The following is a 12,079-nucleotide window of genomic DNA, read 5'->3' on the forward strand; positions in this document are numbered from 1 at the left end:
GCCACTTAATCCTTAAAGAAGTAGACAGTATGCAAGAGGCATATTTACACAATGACACTGGATGCTAATCTGGCATACAAGTGTATGTCAGATTGTTAAACCATGCGCACAGCACCCATCTCACATAGTACACAACGCACACACATAGACTAATGTGCACTAAGGCACTTAAAAGCAATCTTCCTAAACACCAAAGAGAGTCTGGATCAGTCGCTGCGAAAGCTATGCCTCAGCAAGCCCAAGGCACTTAGAAAAAGCAACGCCTAACATACTGTGGAGCCCCAAAGGCAAAGAGACACCTTCCCAAGACTCTCATCACAGGGGCATCCATTCTAAGATGGACTGATGCCCCTCTGACCAGGCTGAACAAGGAGAGGATGGCTGTTAGTTACTTCTCTGGAGCATAATCCACCACATCGTGCATGCAATCAAGTCACTACTCCACAGGTACCAGTATGATTCCATTATAGTCTATGCAGGTGTAAATGACCTGAGATGTACCTCTCTGGACTGTATGAAGACAGGCATTATGATGCTTTCAGACTATGTATTTCAGGCTGATATGAGCCTAGCATTGAGGCAGCATATTACCATCACTGAGGATGAAGCCACATTATCAGAAAAAAGTGATTGATTTCAACAATTGCCTGTCTTTCTGGTGTCATTTTAAGGAGATCCAATATTTGTCAGCTTGGGAGAACATGGTTAATAGACAGAGTTGCTTTGTGTTGCTTTGCCAAGGATGGTCTGCACATCTTCCCTCCAGGTGTTTGAATACTGGTTAAAACTTTAAACACCATTATAGTGCCTTTTTTAGGTAATGTCACATTGGCAAACACACTGACACCAACTCTACTGCGTTACTGCTCAATGCAAGGGGCCTAATAAAAAAAAATACACTCCCTACAAGCCCTCCTCACACTTGAGAATATAGACATCTGAGCAGTTACTGAGACGTGGTTTAAAGTGGCAGAGAAGACCTCAGCAATGCAAGGTTTCAGTTCCTTCTGCATTTTTAGACCAGTAGCTGCATGGAAAAGGGCTAAAGGAGGAGGTGTCTCAGTATACACCAATAACAAGCATACCTCTAGGGTGATCAAACAGGCTGATGTTGCTGGAGTTACTCCACGTGCAGATCATCACAGTCAAAAATTCCACATCATATGCTAGCCAAATATAGGTCATCCTCCATGTCCCAAGAAGCTCACAATGCATATTTGGACCTACTGGAGACATTTACCATCCAACCTAACATCCTACTCATGGGAGACTTTAATTACCCCTCTATAGACTAGGAATCCTGCACAAACTCAATTCTACAGGCACAGATATCCTAGGTCTTCATAAACACAAACACGTTTGAACAAATAGTGAATGCATCCACTAGACGCTCCAAGATACTGGACCTCTTGCTTACATATAGGGGAGAATGCTGCACCCTGCTGAATTTCTCATCCTTCCTGCCAAGGTCCAATTATAAAGCTGCCTCCTACAAAATAAAAATTAATTAATTAATCCCATTAAAACCAGTAACAGTTAGGAACAATTCCAAGGCAAATTACCTTTTACTAAGTGTTGTATTGTCAAAATGCAGTGCCTCTGTAAACCCAATGACACAGCAGCCTATGCTGAATTACTATCAAAAACTGTATAACCATGTCAATTGCTGCATAGAAGCTGCTTTACCAACCAGAAGTAAGCCCAGGACAAGTTCTAGAAACAATCCACCCTGCTGGCATCCCAAATTAAACAGGATATACAACAAAAGGGGAAACAATATGGGAAAAATCAGGAATGGCAATTCCCATAAATAAAGAAATTCTGTCATCAAAATAATTAGTTAAATAATAGGGCTAATTTGGTCAAGCAAAACCAACTTTGAGGTTAAGATATCCTCTGCTGAAAAATAATCATAAGACCTTCTACAGCGATGTCAGAAACCTCATGGGCAGCACACAGCAATATGTTGAATTGATGGTTAATGGTGCCACATTCACTGAGCCTAGCGATATACCAAATCTGTTAGCGGACAAATTCAGTTCCAACTTTACCCCCCCACACCTCAACCATCTCCTCAAAAGTACAGTCGCACATATTCCCTCCAGCTATAACTATGGAGTATGTACTGGCTGTACTACCTAAAGCCAAGAATATGTTCTCAAACAAGAGGCAAAACGCTGATACTCCACACGCTGACTGAAATTTTTCACTCAAAGGAATGCAGCTCAACAACAAAGTGCAAAATAGAAAATTTAATACAAAAAGGTTAGCGCTTTCACTCGTATCCAATGAGCTTCATCAGACCTGAGGGGTCTGATGAAGCTCGTTGGATACGAGTGAAAGCGCTAACCTTTTTGTATTAAATTTTCTATTTTGCACTTTGTTGTTGAGCTGCATTCCTATTCCTTTAAGTGAAAAATTTCAGTCAGCGTGTGGAGTATCAGCGTTTTGCCTCTTGTTTGAGAACATTTTGTTGAACTTTACGCTGATTTACTTTTGTTATAAAGCCAAGAATATGGCCACAATCATCTCGATAACATCCTAGGATGCCTCCTGAGTAGTCCAAACTATGGCTTATTGGGATCCCTGGAATCATTATTTAACTATAGAATTAAAACAGGCTTTATGTGATATGAATGGAGGACTGCATGCTCATCCCCATTTATAATAGAAGACCTTCAACATATCCTGGAAAGTAAACACCCATTAGTCTGACTAGGCTTACTTGCAAAGCCATGAAAAGAATTATCATGGATATTTTTAAAAAGGACATAAGAGACCACCAGACAATGGAAGAATGTCAGTTTGGCTTTATCACATGAAGGTCATGCTTACTGAATCTGGTGGACATCTCTGAAAAGGTCACTAAGGCAATGGATGAGCGTAAAATGGTGCATACTGCCTACCTAGATCTGGCTAATGCATTTGGTACAATACCCTACTCAAACATTGTCAACAAACTTATGAGACTAGGTATAAACATGCTGGATAGCTAGGATGGCTCACTAATAGAACACGGGAGGTTAGACTTGGTGAGGCCAGCTCTACAAGAGGCTGGTCATTGGCTGAGTCTCCAGAACTCTGTGCTGGGCCCACTCCTCTGTGGCATCATCTTCATGTATGTCAAAGCCATCAAAGGCCATTGGCTGACCAAGTTCATCAATGATTGCAAACAGGGAGCAGTTATTGAAGATGAGAACACACTTCAAGGGGGGGGGGCTAATACAGACAATTTCTTGGTGCCAAAGCCATGGCTTAAAAGTCAGTACTAAGAAATGCGAAATCTACCACCTTGGGTAACTATGTCATCAATAAAACCCTTAAAAGTTGATTTACTAGTCAGGGATCCAGGAACTTATGTAAATGGTAACCAAGCTTTTGACCAACATGTGACGATGGTAGTAAGACAATCTTTTTATGTTGCTCAACTTATAAGCAAGGGCATGGCATCTAGGTCCAGACAGGTCATCATACCACTGTACTAGGCCTTTGTCAGACCCATCATAGAGTATAATGCCCCCTTTGGTATGTACCTGACCAGACAAATGCAGCAATTGGAATGTCCGCAAAGGATCCTTACAAAAAGAGTACAGGGAGTAAACACAATAACACAATGTCTTAAGATGATCACTTCAGAGTCCTGTCTCTTTACTGGATATCATGCAGACTTCTAAGAGGTAATCTTTGACTGGCATACGGGGCATCTGTGGACCCTGTTTTGGTGAACCTTTTGCACATCCAGAAAATAAACAGGATCAGCACTACAAGATTAAAATACCTAAATTTTGCTTGTGACATAAATTGGACTTATTGGAGAAACATACATGTTTGTCAGAGAAATCCTCTTCTCTGGAACAGAGTTCCCATCCATGTGAAGCAGAGTTCCTTCCAATTCCTTTTTAAGCACAAATTCACCCCTGGTCTGGTTCCTATATCACTAATGGACAGAGCCAGTTAATAAATCACCATCTAAATACAGAAAAAACAATTTGTGGTCACATTTAATTTGCACAGCTAAGCTTATAAGGACCCTAGTGGTCATTAGCCTAGTATACACCTATGAACCTATGAACATATAAACCATAACCTGTTCAATATTCAGAAAGCAGGACCTTCTTACATATTTCACCCCATGTAAACAATGACCTATCTATAACTGCAGTTAATTCTTTTTAACCTAGTAGAGATGACCCTAATTTAGGCACCGGGAAGGCAAGGCATATATACATACACCTTTTAATGTCAAGATGGGTATTACTATGTTATACATGCAATGCAATTAGTAGTTTCTCTGACATTTTGCTTTCTAGACTTTCATGTGTATGATGATTCAACTTTTTGTCCTTGTATTTTGCCATTATAGACTCTCTTCACCACCACCTTATGCTGATTTTGTATCTGACATTAAATTTGACCATTCTGAGAACTGTAGCACACTATTGTTTGACAAAGTGGTGTTTTTGTTGATCTTACAACATCATACGGGATAGGTGAGGCACTCGTGGGTGCATTGTTCAAAATGTCTTTGTATGCAATGGTAAATGTGTATTTATACTCACAAGTTGGGCCTGTTACTGAGCAGTTAGCCATAGCAAGCAGGATATATCTGTATCTGTCACAGATATCTAACATAATTTCATTAAGGAGTGCATTTTCTGTGAACATGAGCAACTTTTATACTGTCTGAGATAACCATTATCTGTTAAGTCTTTGATAGATACATCATTGTGTTCCTCCATACCTAAACTTAAGTGAGACCCTTTCTATGTTAAAACTTGAATCAGCAATAATTTTTAGGTGTGTCTATATTTATGTCTGCAAGATAACCTCTATAAAATGCCTGCATTAGTTAGGGTTTATGGAGAGTTAGACAGTATAAAGTGATATGAACCTTAACATATGTTCATGCTCTGTTATCAGAGAATATTACATTGAAAACAGCTTTTGTTATTTCTTAAAATATAAGTGATACAATTAACACTAACAATCTACTGAAAAAGAAAACAAAGTACAGGCTGTTTTATATTACTGGACTCTTGGGATAATGGAAAATAGTTAAGGTAATCCAGATTGTAAAAAAAGATACAAAGTAGCAATCAAAATAAAAAAAGAGTAAATGTTCTATTTATAATGTGTTCAAATATTTGAACACTGAGACATACTGACCAGAAAGACTTACAAATGTTTATAGCTTAGTTACAGAAAATATCACCTACTAGAGCAACTCATAACTTTTTTTATATTTATTCATCAGATCACTTCAGATTAATGCATTTATCCTTCTCACAAATTTCTTTTCTAACTCTCTTCAGCCTGAAAAAAGACAATTGACTATCTAGGAAAAGTGTTACACTGTGACAATAGGTATTGCTATAAAAAAAAAAAAAAAAACAGTCAGAAAGACTAGAAAGAAATTCTTCAGCCAGAAGACTGTTCACTTATTCCTGTTTTGCTACAAGGAAAAGTATCATAAATTTCTAAGAGCTACAGAAAGAAATAACATCAAAACATTAAAGCTGGACAAACTTTATAATAGTAAAAACACTGAAAAGAACTGGTGACCAATATATGGTAAGAATATTTTTTAAACACCTATAAGTGGGATCCTTCAGCACATATTATTTAAAAAAGAATAACAAACTATAATTATGGTTCATGCAAAATAAGCTTTATTTATTTTACATTTGTTGACCGGGCTAGTCTAACTGGATACATGTCCATTTTCAGTAGAGGCCCAGGGAGATAAACTCCGATGAAACAATAACAAAAAATTACAAAGTAACAAAAATTACAAAATTACAAAGTAACAAAATCATAAAACAAAACTGATGTAAACAAGGTACAATGATTTTACATTAGTAAGACTAAATCCAAGAGGTTAGAAGTTGATCGCATATAGCAACAAGTACAGGTATAGGTTGTGTCATTCAAATGCAGTTGTAATACATAGTATATAGAGGAGAAGGCAGCTGATAATATATATAAATTATATATACATAAATAAGCAGGTATAAGTAGTATCATTCACATGTAGTTTTAATACATAGTATATAGAGGAGAAGGTAGCTAATTATGTACACTATCTATGTACCAATGGTATTTACATTAGTAAGATACAAGAAGATGTAAGTAGCAGTATCTAAAAGTAGAACTTTAGTTGCACTTAAGAAAAGGGGTAGATTACCGAGAAGTGGAAGGTAGGCTGAACCTATTAGTAGGGCTAGTTGATCAGTCAGTTTCAGTACAGGGGCACAACCAGTGTGATTTGAGGAAAAGTGTCAGTTTAGTTTTGAAAAGTGATATAGAGGGAAGTGAGGAAAGTTCACTGGGGAGAAGGTTCCAGGATTTTCCAAAAGTATTAGAGAAGAGAGAGTCTCCAGCCCTGCTGTTTGATTTACAAATATTGACAAGAATTTTGTGGGATGAACATAAGGTCTTTAGATTGTTGTAGGGGGTGACGAGGGTAGATAGAATAGGGGTATTTGTTGGATGGTGAAAGCTTTTACGGACAATGGTCAGTTGGAATTTAATCTGATTTTGTAATTCCAGCCATCCTAGTTTAGAACAGTGGTGGGTTCTAAAGGGGTTGCCTGTAGAAAATCTGGCTATATTATTGTAGGCGGTTTCCATTTTATTAAGGTTGTTTTTGGATAGATTAGTATAAATAGGTGAGGCATAGAGTGGAGGAGAGATTAGATGGGTATGAGCAATAGTTATTCTAGATGCTGGAGAGATGTTTTATCCTATAGAGAGAGCCTAGTTTTCTATTAACAGTTTTTATAGTGTTGTTAATATGGGTGTCGAAAATAAGTTTGTTATCTATGGTGATACCTAGTAGTTTGTGGTAGTATCTGGGGATTTGAGAGTACCATTAATGGATGTAATTATGAAATCTATCAGGCGAGATTTATGAGTTGGGGTAAAAAGGAGGAGCTTAGTTTTTTGGGGGTTCAGAAGGAGACAGCATTGTGTGAACCACAGTTCAACTGTGTTAAACACCTTTTGGTTAAGGGAGTTAAGTTCAGATATAGATGTGGCTGAGCATATCAGTGTGGAATCATCTGCATATTGTATGCATGTTGCTTGGGGGATTTCTAGGTGAAGGTCATTGATAAATATAGAAAATAGGAGAGGTCCTAATATGGACTCTTGAGGGACACCAAGGTTAATGGGGAGGTTGGTTGATAAAGTGTTGTGCCAGAGTACTGCCTGTGGTCTGTTATCTAAATAGGACTGGAACCATTTTATTGCTAGTGGCACTAGTGACAGGGATTTGAGAATATTTATAAGTATCTGGTGATTAACCATATCGAAAGCCTTAGACATATCTATAAACAGTGCAAAGGAAAGCAAATTGAGGTTACGTTTTTTGTTAATGCAGTCAGTAAAGGACAGGAGGGCAGTAGTAGTGCTGTGTGAGGGTCTGAAGCCATGCTGGTAGTAGGAAAGTAAATTATTTTGGATTAGGTGGTCTAGCAATTGCTTATGGATGCATTTTTCCATGAGCTTAGCTAAGGGAGAAAGTTGAGCTATGGGATGGTAATTGGAGAATTCAGTACAGTTTCCACCCTTGTAAAGGGGGATAATATGGGAGACCTTCAGGATTTTAGGGATGTGTCCTTCAGTGATGGTTCTATTAATGAGAATGGAAATGGGATAGGCAATGGATTTGGCTGCTATTTGTAGATATTCAGTGGGTAGTTGGTCTGCTGAAGGAGAGCATGGTTTTAGTTTTAGGAGAAGGGTAAGAATATATGTAGCTGGGACTGGTTGGAAGAGAAATGGAGGGGGTGGGATAGTGTTAGATTCGGATAAAGTTAAGTTCTGAGTTGATAACTAACTAGTAAGAGTTTGAATGGTTTCAGTAAAAAAAGAATTAAAGGCATTGGCAGTTTGTATGGGATTATCCTGGTCAGTGCCTTGTGGGATTGGTGTGGTGGATTGACCTGGGTGTAGTAATTGTTTAATACTTGTCCAGAACTTTTGTGGTTTATTCTGGTGCTCATGCTGAAATTCTAGGTAGTATTTTTTTTTTTTGGCAAACAGTATAGCTTGTTTAGTTTTATTTCTTAGTTGTCTAAAGTTTTGTTGGTCTACATGGTTTTTGGTTAAGCAGTATTTAGCCCAATACTTGTTTCTGAGGTGGATTTGTTGCTTGGTTTCTTTTGAGAGCCAAGGGGCAAATTTAGTTCTCATTATGATAGAGCGGGTTGGTGCATGGTGGTCTAGTATGGTTAGGAATTTAGAATTTAAGTGATTAACAGCTTCCTCCAGTGGGAGGTGTTTCAAGGGGGACCAGTTACATGCTCTAAGCTCTCTTTAAAAGAGATCAGGGTTAAAGGTTTTTTTGGTTCTTATATTGTTGATAATACTTGGAGTGGGTAGACTGGTTGTAAGCCTGATGAAATAGATAAGTAAGTGATCACTAATATCATCAGGGGCGGTTCCAGATTCATACGTTTGGGCATGGTTATTGATGAATATCCAATCTAAGGTGTTTTTCTTCTTATTAGGCTTGTTAATCCTGGTGGGGGAGGTAATGGTTTGCTTAAAGCCAAATAGGTTAATATGGGTGGTACCATGTGTAGTGAGTGCTACAGTTCTTCCAATCAATATTTAAATCTCCTAGGATTATGGTTTCTTGGGGTAAGTTTTGAGATAACCAACAGAGGGTATTTTCAACAGTGGTATTGTTGTTACCAGGAGGAAGATAGATACAGATTATATAGATGGATTTGAATCTGTTAAGTTTTAGCTTGGTAATAAGAATTTCAGCATTAGAGTCTTTGGGTGGTTTGTAGTCATAGGTAGTAATCTGTAGTCCTGACTTAAATAGAATAGCTATTCCATCTCCCTTTTTAGCTGCTCTATCTAGCTGTAAAATATTATAACCAGGTGGGATAATTTCATTGTCTTTAGTTACAGGTTTTAACCATGTTTCTGTTAAGCAAAGTATGTCAAAAGAGTCGATATCCAGGAGAGCATGAGGTTGTGCAGTCTTATTATTTATGCTGCATATATTGAGGTGCGCTAGTAAGAGTGAGTTTGGGGGTTTGGTGAGGGAATGAAAAGAAGAAGGGCTGGGGGTGAGGAGGTGAGTGGTAGGTGAACTTGTTGGGCCTGGGTTAGGGTGAATGTCTCCATCTTGTAAAAATAGAAGTAGTATTTGTAGTCTAGGATTTGGGAATTTGTTATATAGATTAAGGAATTTTCTAGGGTTGTGAGAAATATATCTAATGTGGACTGTCCTATGGTATTTTGCTAGTAGATACCTGGGTGTAGACGTAATGTTAAAATGGTTAGAGAAGATAAGTAGAGGAGGAGAGGTAGTTAGCTTATTGGGGTAGTGAAGGTGTGGATGTAAAGGGTATTCATAAGAGGTTAATAAGTAGGCAATTATTAAAGGTGGTAGAAGTGTGAGTATGAGCAACCTTTGTTAGTGGATTGGGGAGTGTAGCTCATAGATTTGGATGGGCAGGTTATTAGGTTCCTGCTATAGTCACAGGGTTATACTTGGTGTGGAGAGATATAGGTGGTAGGTGTGGTGGTAGAAGATAGGGAGTGGTATGTGAAAAGAGGGAGTTGGAGTGAGTTGGCAACTTTCTATAGTCTTTCTTTGGCCTTTGCTATCCAAAGATATATCTGTCTATCTATACATACATTCAGAGTCTATGTCATTAAATCAAACCAGAAAAGAAGCTTGAATGCAAAAACATCATTACAAAAAAAACAAAAACAAAAACAAAAAAAACATTGATCCAACAATGGTTCAAAAAGCAAAAAAAAAAAACATATTTTTTTTCAAGAGGGAGGGGGGCAAGCATCCCTGCAAGCCCCCTTGTACCCTCATGCCCCCTGCTACTAATACCTCTGAAACTGCACAACACCAGGGTAAAAGAGAATCCTCCTTTCCCCACTGTGATATCCAAGTACTTTTGATGAAACATGAGTTGATGAAAACCATTCAAAGTAATTTAAAGATATTGCAGTGTTTCCACTCAGAAAATGTGTAAAACCGTGTTCATCTTATGTAAATACCACTGTGCCTGAGTTATTTGTTATCATTGTTTGTAGCGCATTATGTGCACCCCTTTAAGGGTGAATGCCTAGTGTGCAAAACTGCAGAAGTATAAGCATTCAAGTTTCACGAACAGACTCTATGAGAAGCAAAATAGTAAGGCTTCAGTTATCACAAATTAAATAGATTGTCATGTAATGGCTTGATCTATAAGATAATAACATTAAAGATACTGTTGTTGAAACACTTGCAACTGACAGATTTAATTAAACATTACCTAATGTTTTTCTTGTACTTTTGACTTTTTAATTAATTTATTTACTGGTTTGAAGAATTCTTCTTCCACGTGTAATGATTTTTATAGTGATATATTTTATTGTGTTATATGAACCTTGAATTTTTGATGTACACTGATTAAGCAAGGGGTGTGATATTAATTTTATTTATTCTGATGAAATTCCTGTTTTAAGTGGAATGAAAGTGCAGAATTCTTAAATATAATAAACTAGTTTTTTTCACACAGACCAGCATTTTTTTTCGGGTTACTGGCTTTACTTTGACTGAAAATTATTTTATTACCATTAATGAAAGTAGTAAAGATCAACCTTAAATAAATGGCAAAAAAATGTTAATAAGAATGCAAATAGCCTGGAAACAATGTAGTATGGCAACGCTATTAGCAGATTTGTAGGCATTGCATTTTGTTACTATGCTAGTACTAAGCTTATAAAATGTTCTGTATGAGTAGTCAGAAAGGAATTATTGAAGCTACTACAACCTTCTTAAACGGCAGTTCATTTCCAAGCAGTAAAACTGAGGCTGTGAGCATTCATGGTGGTAAGAAAAGGTGTCTGATAGACCCAGTAGAAATTCACATATTATTTGAAGAGGTTGTACTCTTCTCACACCATACTTGCAATCTAATTATTGAAAAATAAGTCACCCATTTTAAAAACTGCGGAAACACTGGGAGAATGAACATATTATTGACATCCCCAGTCTATAACCATGGGGAAAGTAGTTTCAGGACCCCAACCTGGAGTCATCTGTCTTCATTACTCCATAGTGACCCCTATCTTTTCTACTCCATAGTAACCTCCATCTTTCTTTTCACAAACTCAGTGGGAGATGTTAACTTTTTATTTATTTATTTGTATATTTGCTTTTATATGGCTGGGACGAGTCCCTTTTCAATGGAGGACCAAGAGGAAAAGCTTCACGTTACACACATTTGAAAATGCTAACAGGAAAAATATGCTACACATCATTCAGGGCTATATAATTAAACTTGGTATTACCATGTTGCATATGCTGTATAGTACTTACTGCACATTAAGCTCAGTCATATCTATCGAACATAGTATACAAAGTATGTAAACTTCAAACTCACATATCAATAGAGCATTCAATAATATTTCACAGAGTATGTATATACTCTATAATTTTAGTACACAGACATATGCATATTTTATCCAAAAAGCTGGATTTGCGTGAGACCAGTGACTAGGCAATTGCTATATTATAAAGAGCCTTTTGTGATATTTGCTTGACTTAAATGCATGGGGAGGGAGCTTAGTTATGTGTTTTGTATGAGTGTACCACTGTTTTATTAATAGGTATGAGTTTGTTTGGATTGTAAATTTTAAACAGCCTGAGACAAAAATAAGAAGGTATCCTAGTAAAGGGATTGCTACAAATGTAGAAGCATTTTCTTTAAAACTATAGCTTCAAAGAAGTTTCAAATTGTAGGTAAGATGAGACAATTCTGATATCTTCAGGGATAGAGTTCCATAGTTCAACAAAGTATAGATGGTCATCATTATGATTTTTCTGTTTTGGAGTAAGTTCTAGGTATTGTTTTTTTTTTAGGGATCACAGTTCTCTGTGTAGTATTAATCAGTTTAGTAACTGTCCAGTAGCCTGTGCAGCTGTCTGAGGTAGGGGGGTGTTGTGGCCAGTCCTAACAGAAGACTAGGTTAGTAGAGTAAAGAGTTAAGCAAGTGAAGTGCTACACAGCATTATGTGTAGTTAGTGTGGTTACATGCAAACTTTACAGTTCTA

This window comes from Protopterus annectens, chromosome 5.part1, assembly GCF_019279795.1.
Source record: "Protopterus annectens isolate FY-2018-M chromosome 5.part1, PAN1.0, whole genome shotgun sequence".
Classification (NCBI taxonomy): domain Eukaryota; kingdom Metazoa; phylum Chordata; order Ceratodontiformes; family Protopteridae; genus Protopterus; species Protopterus annectens.